This window comes from Schistocerca nitens, chromosome 3 (genome assembly GCF_023898315.1).
Source record: "Schistocerca nitens isolate TAMUIC-IGC-003100 chromosome 3, iqSchNite1.1, whole genome shotgun sequence".
Lineage (NCBI taxonomy): Eukaryota > Metazoa > Arthropoda > Insecta > Orthoptera > Acrididae > Schistocerca > Schistocerca nitens.
Window position 1 is genome coordinate 871,664,954 of NC_064616.1, and position 11,710 is coordinate 871,676,663.

Below are 11,710 nucleotides of genomic sequence, written 5' to 3' on the forward strand. Positions count from 1 at the left end.
TACAAGCAACCGTTTTAGTGCCTTAAGTGATAAAATTGATGAAACAGAGAAATCTACTCAGGTGGTAGGACGAGACAATGTTCCTAAAAATTCGACAAAAAGACCAATTGAGAGTCAGCCAACGAATAAGATTTTATTACTATCGGACAGTCATGGGCGAAACTGTGCATCATTGCTAAATGAATTTTTGAAACCCAAGTACTACACATCATCTGTTGTTAAACCAAATGCATGCCTCAGTGGTGTAGTTGAAGGGGCATCAGATCTTACTAGTGATTTCAATTTGGACGATGCAGTTATTATCCTTGCAGGAATAAATGACATTCGTAAGAAAAACAACTTTATTCCAGACTTAGAAAAGTTGACTGCAGCACTTGATCATACAAAGCTATTGTTATGCACCGTTCCCTACTGTTATGACAAGCCAGAAGTCAACAAAACAGTGTACAGATTTAATGAATATATAATGAATTTGTCATCTAATTTTGTTAATGTGAAAGTAATTGATGTCAATTTATTCTTGCAAAGGCCTGATTACACTAATCATGGACTACACCTGAACAAAACAGGAAAGCTCAGACTGTGCAGGAACATTGCTTCATCAGTATCAAACCCATGGAAACGGTGTGATGTAGTAAAAACACTTACAACCAGCTCTGCAAGAAAGGTCAGATTTTGTACCGGTACTGTAGAAACCAATTCATGCCAAGATAGACAGGGAACCAATGTGAATACAAGAAACAGATGTATAGCTGTGTCTCACCCTGTCACTGCCAATGACATATTAATACCATATGATGAAGTTCCACCCAAAGAACCTCAAGGACTGGAAAATAATTCTGATGCAGTATCTCCAAGGATAAAAGGTAATCCCCGATTTTCTAAGAGAGAAAGAAGAATTCCAAAAAGAAACAGTGATTTTTTATGGCCAGCACCCACCCGACCTCGCCAACGACATCTAGTGAACAAATCTCCAGCTGCGACATAGGTCTTAATGTATCCAACACAGTTTTGAGTGCAACGGGGACTAACGGTGTTAATGGACAAGCAGACCAGCAGAAGGACAGTAGAGGTAGCTATAAGAATCTTATTATTCTTCATCAAAATATCAGAAGTCTCAAAAGTAAATTAGAGTTTTTATCTGTAAATTTAGGGGACATGGACACTGTTGACCGTCCTCATGTTTTATGCCTTACTGAGCATCATGTAACAGTTGGAATTGATGGGCTGCAGCTTGATGGGTATGATCTAGCTACTCATTACTGCAGAACAAGTAAGGAGAAAGGTGGTGCTGTAATTTATATAGACAGTAAAATCATTTATAAATCTTTAGATCTAAGTAAGTATTGTGTAGATCAACATTTTGAAGTTTGCGGGACTGAAATTTCTGCAAAGGACATGTTACTTACTGTGCTTGCAATTTACAGAGCTCCAGCAGGGAAGTTTTGCATCTTTATGAATAAGTTAGAATCTCTTTTGACCAAATTGTTCTCTAAAACTAGAAATTTAATAATTGTAGGTGACTTTAATGTCAACTTCTTAACTGATAACAACCTCAAAACTGACCTGGACCACTTAATGAATTCTTACAACTTGGCTGCGATGGTTACCTGGCCCACTAGAGTTACAGAAAATTGCAAGAGCCTTCTAGATAATATTTTCATTGACAAGAATAGAGTCAACAGTGCTAGTGTGAGCAAAGTAATTTATGGCCTGTCTGACCATGATGGACAACTTCTGAAAGTAAATAACATCAGTTTGTGCAATAAAATCTCCCACACCTATAGGTCCTATAGATGTATAAACACTGAAACTGTGTCTGCCTTTAACGACTATTTGTCACAGATAGATTGGGAGCCAGTGTACAGCACATCAGATGTTAATGATAAATTTAACCTTTTTTTAAATGAATTTATATCTGTATTTGAAATGGCTTTCCCAAAAAAAACTGTCAGAAAGAACAATGAGGTTTCTTCCAGTAAACCATGGATTACTGGAGGTATAAAAATTTCTTGCAGGACTAAGAGGGAGTTACATGCCTCACTAAGAGTAACAAATGATCCCCTTGAAAGGTCTCATTTTAAGTTATATTGTAAAATTTTAAAAAGGGTGATAAACAAATCCAAGAGCCTGTATATTAAGTCTGAAATTGATAAATCTGAGAACAAAATAAAAGCAGTTTGGAATGTTATAAAGAGAGAGTGTGGCAAGAGTAACAAGAATGTTAATACCACAGAGATAAGCTATAAGGATGAGGTTATTCATAATCCTGTAACAGTTTCCAACATATTCAACAATCACTTCATAACTGCAGCAGAACAAGTAGGTTGTAACGGTTCCTTAAATGCTGCTACGCATTTATTACATAGAGCTAACCCTAACACGTATGACCCAATTTGTATTGCCCCAGTTACTATTACTGAAGTTAAAAATACCATCAAGGCCTTAAAAAATAAAAATTCCACTGGTATTGACAACATTTCACCAAAAATACTGAAGCATTGTAGTGACCACATATGTCAAGTCCTGTGTCACATTTTTAATGAGTCTATCCAGCAAGGTGTTGTCCCAGAGAGACTAAAGCTTGCCGTTGTGAAACCACTTTTCAAGAAGGGTGACAAAACTAATTTATCTAACTACCGTCCAATATCACTACTAAGTAGTTTCTCAAAAGTATTAGAGAAACTAATGTATACAAGAATTGTAGAACATCTTAACAGCCACAACATACTCAACAGAAACCAGTTTGGTTTCCAAAAAGGTAGATCAACTGAGCAGGCTATTTTTTCTCTCACAAATGAAATTTTAGAGTCAATAAATAATAAAATGTCACCTATTGGAATTTTTTGTGACTTGTCTAAGGCCTTTGACTGTGTGGACCACAACATTCTCTTACATAAGGCTAATTTTTATGGCTTGCGAGGTAGCATTGGTAGATGGATAGAATCATATCTGCAAAACAGAAAACAGAAGGTGATAATTAATGGTGCCAATGATAGTCCCATTTCTTCTGATTGGGGCACATTAAAGTGTGGTGTGCCTCAGGGGTCCATCCTAGGACCTTTGCTTTTCCTTATCTTCATCAATGATCTCCCACTTTGCACAGACACCGAGTGTAAATTTACTCTTTTTGCCGATGACACCACTATTCTGCTTGAAAGTCGAACTAACAGTGACCTAGAAAATAAATGTAATGCTGTACTCGTTGACATCCTACACTGGTTTAAGTGCAATGGACTAACTCTAAACATTCAGAAAACTCAGTATATGCAATTTCACACATCTCAACAAGAAAATGAAGTATGCCACTTAAACTGTGGTAACCAAAATATACTACACTGTGAATCATCTAAGTTCTTGGGCATTCTAATTGATGGCAAGCTGAACTGGTCTGAGCATATCTTAGACCTACATAGAAGGCTCAGTGTGGCAACTTATGCTCTGCGTGTAATCACCCCCATTGGTGATGAGGACGCTACTAAAGCTGCCTACTTTGGTTATTTTCATTCTATCATGTCGTATGGCATAATATTTTGGGGAAACAAGCCTTTAGCCAAAAAAATATTTACTGCACAGAAGAGAGCTGTTAGAATCATGAGTGGTGTTCATCCAAGATATTCTTGCAGAAGTCTGTTTCATAAGTTACAAATATTAACACTTACCTCTCAATTCATATTTTCTTTGATGATTTTTGTTTCTAACAACCTATCTCTTTTTAAAACTAATAGTGAATGTCATGATCATAATACTAGGTCTAAAAATGATCTACACAGGGATCTGAAACATTTAAGTCTTGTTCAGAAAGGTGTTCATTATTCAGCCACAAAAATTTTCAACTCCCTTCCATCAGGTATTAAAGATCACATTAATGTCTTACCTACTTTTAAATGTAAATTGAGAGAATACCTAATGGTAAATTCCTTCTATTCTCTTGATGAGTATCTACAGATAAAGCAATGATTTTTTATACTGATAAAAATTTGTTTGCTATAGATCACATTAACTGTTTAATTTGGAAAATGTACTATATTTCCTTTTTAGGTATTGTTTTATATTACTTGAGCTATACCTTTGATTTGATTTTAACCTACAAACTTATTCATAATCTTATGGTACATTTTTGTCATTTTATATATGTGTATTATTTGTTTAATTTGGAAAATGTACTATATTTCCTTTTTAGGTATTGTTTTATATTACTTGAGCTATACCTTTGATTTGATTTTAACCTACAAACTTATTCATAATCTTATGGTACATTTTTGTCATTTTATATATGTGTATTATATCTGTTGTATGTAATCATGACTCATTCCACATCCTTGTGATTTATCACAATACGGATTAATGGAATACGAAATAAATAAATAAAAAAAAATAAAATAGAAGAATTTATAAATAGGAATAGGGAGTAAAGATGCAAGTACAAATGGTATACTTTCGAAGCCATATAGATACAAAGTATACATGTTCACTTTATATTCATGTTTATATATAGAATTATATGGCGGTTTGTATCCCATTCAGTACATCCATACTTCATATAGGTGTGTGAGGGCTATAGTAATGATTCGATGAGTTACGAAAAGATTTAAAATATAATGTTGTATTTTTATCATAATAAACAATGTATGTATGATGTATTTCCTGTAGTATATAAAATACTGTAACAACTTAGCTTAAAGACTGACAAGTCACCAATGTTCTCAATCAAATGATTGTATAAAAACATGTTATGTGACAAAGTATCTTATCTTATCTTACACAAAATAACTTTAAAAAATTCACAGAATTATAGTCCACACAAGCTTCCTCTCTTACGTTAACTGCTAACTGTGGTGGTGGGAAGTTTATGAAGCCATAAAAATTAAAATGGTTGCCAAATACTGAAGTAAAAAAAGAGAACCTTGTGACCATAGTAAAATGCTTGGAAACACATACAACAAATAATAAATAGTTATGACAAAATTCAGTTTTGTTATAATATGTAACATACAACACACACATGTGAGGAATGTAATACACAGCTATGTCTTTCAGGGGCCAAGCTTCCGTCATCTGGGAGTAATTATAATGATTATCTTCACAACTGCTACTCCAGTCCTTAAGATGAATAACACTAGAAAAAATTCAAGTTGTTGCTTAATAAATAAAAACTTATAATTAATTTGTTTGTACAAAATTAAGTAGCATGACATTTTTGTAGTCATGTGTTATAAGAAATGTTGTCAACCAGTCCTTTCAAGAAGGTTATTTTCCAGACACACTGAAGTTTGCAGTTAGTTAAGCCATTACTCAAAAAGGCACAAATAAACATATGGGAAACTATCATCTAGTATCTCTTCTTCCATCACTATTAAAAATATTTGAGGAGGAAGTCACCATACAGATTCAAAATTTTATAGAAAAATTTAAAATAATCTCAAAAAAACAGTATGGATTTCAGAAAGGCAAAACCACAATATCTGCTATAAATAATTTTGTTGATAAAATTAGCTCATCTCTAGTCACTGCAAGTCACAGGAATTTTTTGTGACCTATCACAGGCCTTTGATAGTGTGAATCACTCCTTGCTACTCTGTAAGCTGGAAAAGTATGGAATTAGGGGCACAGTACTAGAATGGTTTAAATCCTATCTAATCAACCAACAACAAAGAGTAGTTATAACAGCAGAGAGACAAACTATACTTCAAAATGCAAAACCAATACACATGGAGGACCCCAAGGTTATATCTTAGGTCCCATTCTGTTTTTGTTGTACATAAATGATCTGCCACTTAATATTGAGTGTCACTCAGTTTCATTTGCAGATGACACATCTTTAATAATCATTGAAAGTAACAGTACTGATCAAATTCTACAAACTGTATTGAAAAATGAAATGATGTGTGGCTAGGGCCTCCCATCGGGTAGACCGTTCGCCTGGTGCAGGTCTTTCGAGTTGACGCCACTTCGGTGACCTGCGCGTTGATGCGGATGAAATAATGATGATTAGGACAACACAACACCCAGTCCCTGAGCGGAGAAAATCTCTGACCCAGCCGGGAATCGAACCCAGGCCCTTAGCATTGACATTCTGTCACGCTGACCACTCAGCTACTGGGGGCGGACACAAACTGTATTAAATACTTTAGAAAAATTAGATACCTGGTTTGATTTAAATGGGTTAAAATTAAACATGGAAAAGACTCAGCTACTGCAGTTTAAAACAAAACAAGCAAGATTAAATTATATTCAGGTCAGTCACAGAAACCAGGATCTGCAGGAAATGTGAAATTCCTAGGAATGCGACTAGATAAAAATCTATCATGGGCATCACATATACAGTACCTTGCAAATAAATTAAATAGCCCAGAATTTTCAATGAGAATATTGTACAGTGCTACCAGTATTGGCAATGGCAAGGCAATGGCAAGGACAGCATTTCTGAAGAAGAGAAATTTGTCAACATCGAGTATAGGTTTACGTGTCAGGAAGTCGTTTCTGGAAGTATTTGTATGGAGTGTAGCCATGTATGGAAGTGAAACAGGGACGATAAATAGTTTGGACAAGAAGAGAATATAAGCTTTCAAAATGTGGTGCTACAGAAGAATGCTGGAGATTAGATGGGTAGATCATATAACTAATGAGGAGGTATTGAATAGGACTGGGGAGAAGAGAAGTTTGCGGCACAACTTGACTAGAAGAAGGGATCGGTTGGTAGGACATGTTCTGAGGCATCAAGGGATCACCAGTTTAGTATTGGAGGGCAGCGTGGAGCGTAAAAATCTTAGAGGGAGACCAAGAGATGAATACACTAAGCAGATTCAGAAGGATGTAGGTTGCAGTAGGTACTGGGACATGAAGAAGCTTGCACAGGATAGAATAGCATGGAGAGCTGCATCAAACCAGTCTCAGGACTGAAGACCACAACAACAACCAGTATTGGCATAAGAAAAGTAGTATATCACAACTAATTTGAGTCAGTAATAAGGTATGGAATTGTATTTTGGGGTAGCTCAAACCATGTGTCGAATACTGAAACTTCAGAAAACCATCATTAGAAATATGCACAATGTAACGCGAAGAAAATCATATCGCCCACTCTTAAAAAATTTAAGTATACTAAGTGTTCCCTCACTATACATATATGAGCTGATTATCTTTGTACACAGTAACCCTGACTAATTTGTAGCAAATCATTTTCAACATGATTACAACACCAGAAATCAAAATAATTTTATGCTACCCACCCAGTGTTTAAAACTTTATACTCAAACTCCAAATTATATGGTTATGAAAATTTATAACAAAGTGAAAGGAAGAGAATTGCTCAGCATAAATTTAGAAACACTGAAAAAATCCTTATATGAGAAACTAATGCAGAAATGTTACTATTCAGTAGAAGAATTCATAAATGACAACCTAAAAATTTGAGCAAGAGAGAGCAAGTACTTAGTACTGTTAATCTTTAAAGTTTGTTACTTTTGAAGAAAAATTAGTAATTGCTTAATTAAGTAATTTTTCAGTACTGTATATTATATTACTGGTGTTATAAGGAAAATTGTAAACCAGTTTTTGTGTTTTGACGAGTATCCTGTAATTTAAGTCAATGGCTTGAAATTGTATGTTACGGGACAATAAACTTCTGCTTCTACTTCTACTACTACTACTACTACTACTACTACTACTAACTTGTGCCTGTGTCAAAACTTCAGCATATTTTTATATCTCTTCACAAAATCGTGAATGGAACTGACTGGGTGACATGTTTTCTTTTCAAATAACACAAAAGCACATTGTCAAATGGGCACTGATAAACACAGTTTAATTGGTTTATTTAATTTAACTGAAATGTCAGCATGATATGCATACTATGATAACACTGATTTTGTAATGAAATAGAAAATGCACATTACAATAGTTTAAATTTCAACATAAAACTGACAAAAATATATCATTAACTATATGTATATCATGGTTTATTTCCTTTATGTTTTTTTTCTGTTTCTTTCAGGTTAAAAAATGAAATGGTTCTCTGTGCCCATTACTTTCAGGTGGCTACAGTGTCCTATGATCTAATCTACTTTCTAGGTGTGTTATTCAGAGTACAGAGGAACAAATTGATTTGATTATGGAACATCTCGTGTGTATGTAGTTAATTTGTAACTAACATTGTAAATGGAATATTTTTTACAAGAATAAAGATGAATTGTTATCTACATTTATCAATGTATAACTGTTTCTTTAATTAATGGTACAACATTATTTTGTACACCACAAAAAGTTCACAACACTGTGAACAGAGTGAGAAATAGTATTATGGTGAACCTGTTGGGTTTAGTTTCTTTAACAATGAATAAATGTTTCCATTAAAGGCTATATCATAATCTATTTGATCTCTTGGGACACTTTCATATATGATATTCCATTAAATTCAGTCCATAACCTTAGTTCTAGGTTTAACAAGCAACTTTTTCAACTTCTGGATTACAGGCATTTACCATTTTTAAAATTTGAAATATTCACTTTGAATAGATTACATGTGTGATAAAACTTCCCCACAGATTACAGTTGTATACCAGACTGGGACTCAAACAAATAAGCTTACCTTCCATGGGCAATGCTCTTAATGACTGAGCTACAAGGCATGCCTCATTACCTCCCATCACAGCCCCTTTCTGTCATCTCTCTCTCCTACCTTCCAAACTTTACAAAAGCTCTCCTGCATACCTTATGTCCTAGCCTTGCTACGACTTCACTTTGAGTGGGATATTTGTTTGTAATTTCTTTTTTAATGTTCAGTCAGACACTCTATACAACACTCTAGTAGTTCACTTCATTGAATTGACATTTGAATAAATATAGCTACACTCCTGAAAAACACCATTCTGTACCATAAGACAGAATAAACAGATATGCGCTAAATGAATGAAAGTCACCTCAACAGAGGTTTTTCAATATGTAAGATGTGCAAAACTAATTTTTGTACATTTGCAAATATACTGATTCCATCAGAGTTTATTCTGTGTGAATCCTGATTTTGCACCAGTGTCCTAAATTAAATTCCAAATCTCTCTACAGCATATAAAATCAGATATGTGAAATTGTTGAATGTGTTATGTTCACTGGATCAGGATGTTAAGTCCAGAAATATGCTTGGTGCTATTTGAGAGGAGGATGCTATGTGCTGGTACTGTGTATCATCCTCTCCCAGGTCTTATCAGACCACACAAACAAGACACACTCTACATACACCCATCAGTCACCTACATTTAAGCCACAAACCTTATGCAGCACAGCAAAGATGTTGTTGTGCATAAAGGAGAAAACCCTTAATGATTAGGTGGCCAAAAATTCCCTGAAAGGTCTCCAACCAGTAATAAGATTTGCCTCTTTCTTTGTTAACTGTGTGAATATTGAGTAACGTTAATGACAAATTCCACAAAGTTTCTGTCTATCTATTCCAAGTTTTAGAATTGTGATTTTATTCAGTAAACTCAGAGTTAAGGTTATCAGCAGTAGTAAGGAAATTGAAATACCAAAACAGTTGTGACCTAATTTGTGGCATGATTTACCTTGATGCAATAACACCTCCACATCCCAGTTTCCCAATCTCCATAACACTGTTATCCCTGACCTCTTCTCCGAAAAAAAAATTCAAGGTGGCAGCTGTAGCTCATGTTGCATCACATCTATCATTGTACCCTTGTGGGGTTGAGTCTTGGAGAGTGCAGTTTTCATAAATTTTCATTATTTCAAACCATTTTCTTTTTCTTTCATCAATATGACAGCAAGGACACTTCAAGGGCTCTCACCCTTTGGCTACCACAACCACCACACAAGACCGTGTTGTTTTTTGTTTACACACAGCCAGTCTCACATCCTTAACAAATTTAAAATATTATTTAAATTTAATTACTTTTTCGAAACTGACTGAGTGAGAAATGTGGGAGCTGTTATAGAGTAGTGAGTAGAGGGATTTGTTGCCAATCTTGTAGGAAATATTTTTACTAGGGGGGGGGGGGGGGCGATGCAGTGGGGAAAATGTTGGGAGAACAGAAGAGGCTCTCTCTTGAAACTGCAGAGTATGCAGTAGGAACATTTTGATTGGGGAACAGGAAAGGAAAATCTGTGCCCCTGAGGCACAGTTGGAGGAAGCAAGGAAGGAACTCATGAGGATCAAGGGAGATAGGGGGGAGGAGGGTGGTTGGGAACTGGCAGCTGGTAGGAGGATAGGGTGAAAGAGAATGTGATCTGAGAGTTTTATCATCAACACCAAAAACAGGTATCTACTGCTGCCAGAGTTAAGTGAAGAAGAGCCTCAGATAGAACAAGGAGCAGGAAATGTGCAGCACATTTCAACTGAGGCCAAGAAGTCTAGAAATGTACAAAGTCTTAGGAAGAAGAAAGTGCTGCTGCTAGGTAGTAGCTATGGGTGAGGTATAGGCCCTCAGTTACAGGAAAGTTTAGGGGCAGCATACCAGGCCACCAGTATCTTCAAGCCATATGCAGGGCTAAGTCATGTGGCAGAGGACCTACGGTCTTTATGTAAGGACTTTACAAAAGACGACCAAGTAGTGATAGTGGGTCGGGCGGGAAACAGTTTGGACAGGGATGGGGCATAGGACATAGGTGGTGACCTGGAGAAGATAGCTTCCCTGACTCATTGCACCAATGTACACCTCATTGAGCTGTTCCAGTGTCATGATCAACCACACCTTGATGGAGCTGTGAGGCGAATCAATGTGGGGTTAGGGATGGCTCTGAGGACAACCAACTTTGCTCACGTTTCTCTGGTGCCCATCGGGACTATCAACAGATGGGGTTTCAATAGGCATGGCCTACACCTAAACAGGACTGGGAAGGGAAAATTGGTACAGCTGATTCATGAAAGAATAGGGGGTGGATCTTGGGCCACACATGGTCAAATACCCTTTTGTCATAGGGGGGAAAAGTATGTATTTTTTAGGATACATCCAGACAACAGGTTCTCCTGCCTAAAGAGTATCTCCAGCACTTTAAAAAATACTGAAACAATCACTCACAAGACTTAACAATCCTCCATCAAAACATGCTATGAATAAAAACTAAAATACAACTATTAGAAGTTGAACTCCAATCTTTGAACTGCACAGTGGTTTGTACTACTGAGCACTGGTGTAAAGACACAGAAATCCAACATGTAGTATTATCACCATATGAAAGGCAAACTCTTACTGCAGAACTACTTCAAGGGGTGAAGGATCATGCATTTATATCAGAAAAGGAACACAGTTCAAATCAAGACATGACCTCTGTACAGTAAGTGAAGGCAAACACTTTGAAATATCAGCTATTGAATAAACAGGGCTTGATATCACAAAGAAATTAATCATTTTTTGTGTGTATATGTTACAGTCAGAACCCATTTTTAGTTAGAACATGTTCTTACTAGTTAAAACTAGTTTATACTCAGCCACTTCATCAAAACATGTTTTGCCTAGTTAAAACCAGTTTTATCTGACTTTCGCTTTTGACCAGCAGTAAATTCTAGTTTTAACTAAGGCTATCAGTACCAACTAGTTTTAACTAATAAGAACACATTCTAACTAAACTAGACAGAACTAGTTTTCACTAAATTTATTTAGGGGCAAATATTAAAATTAAGAGCAGCTACGTGTTGACTGAAATAAAAAAAACAGCATTTTTGTATTGTGCAATGCAATATTTATTTGTAATATTGATCACA

General features: G+C 35.7%; 1 protein-coding gene across 1 annotated transcript in view; it reads left to right on the forward strand.

Moving 5' to 3' along the window:
* Positions 1 to 8,159, forward strand: part of LOC126249794 (uncharacterized) — a 48,569-nt gene extending 40,410 nt beyond the window's left edge. The window contains exon 9 of the mRNA XM_049951482.1: positions 7,997 to 8,159. The gene's annotated coding sequence lies outside the window, so the exon portion shown is untranslated. The remainder of the gene's footprint in view (positions 1 to 7,996) is intronic.
* The last annotated feature ends 3,551 nt before the right edge of the window (positions 8,160 to 11,710 follow it).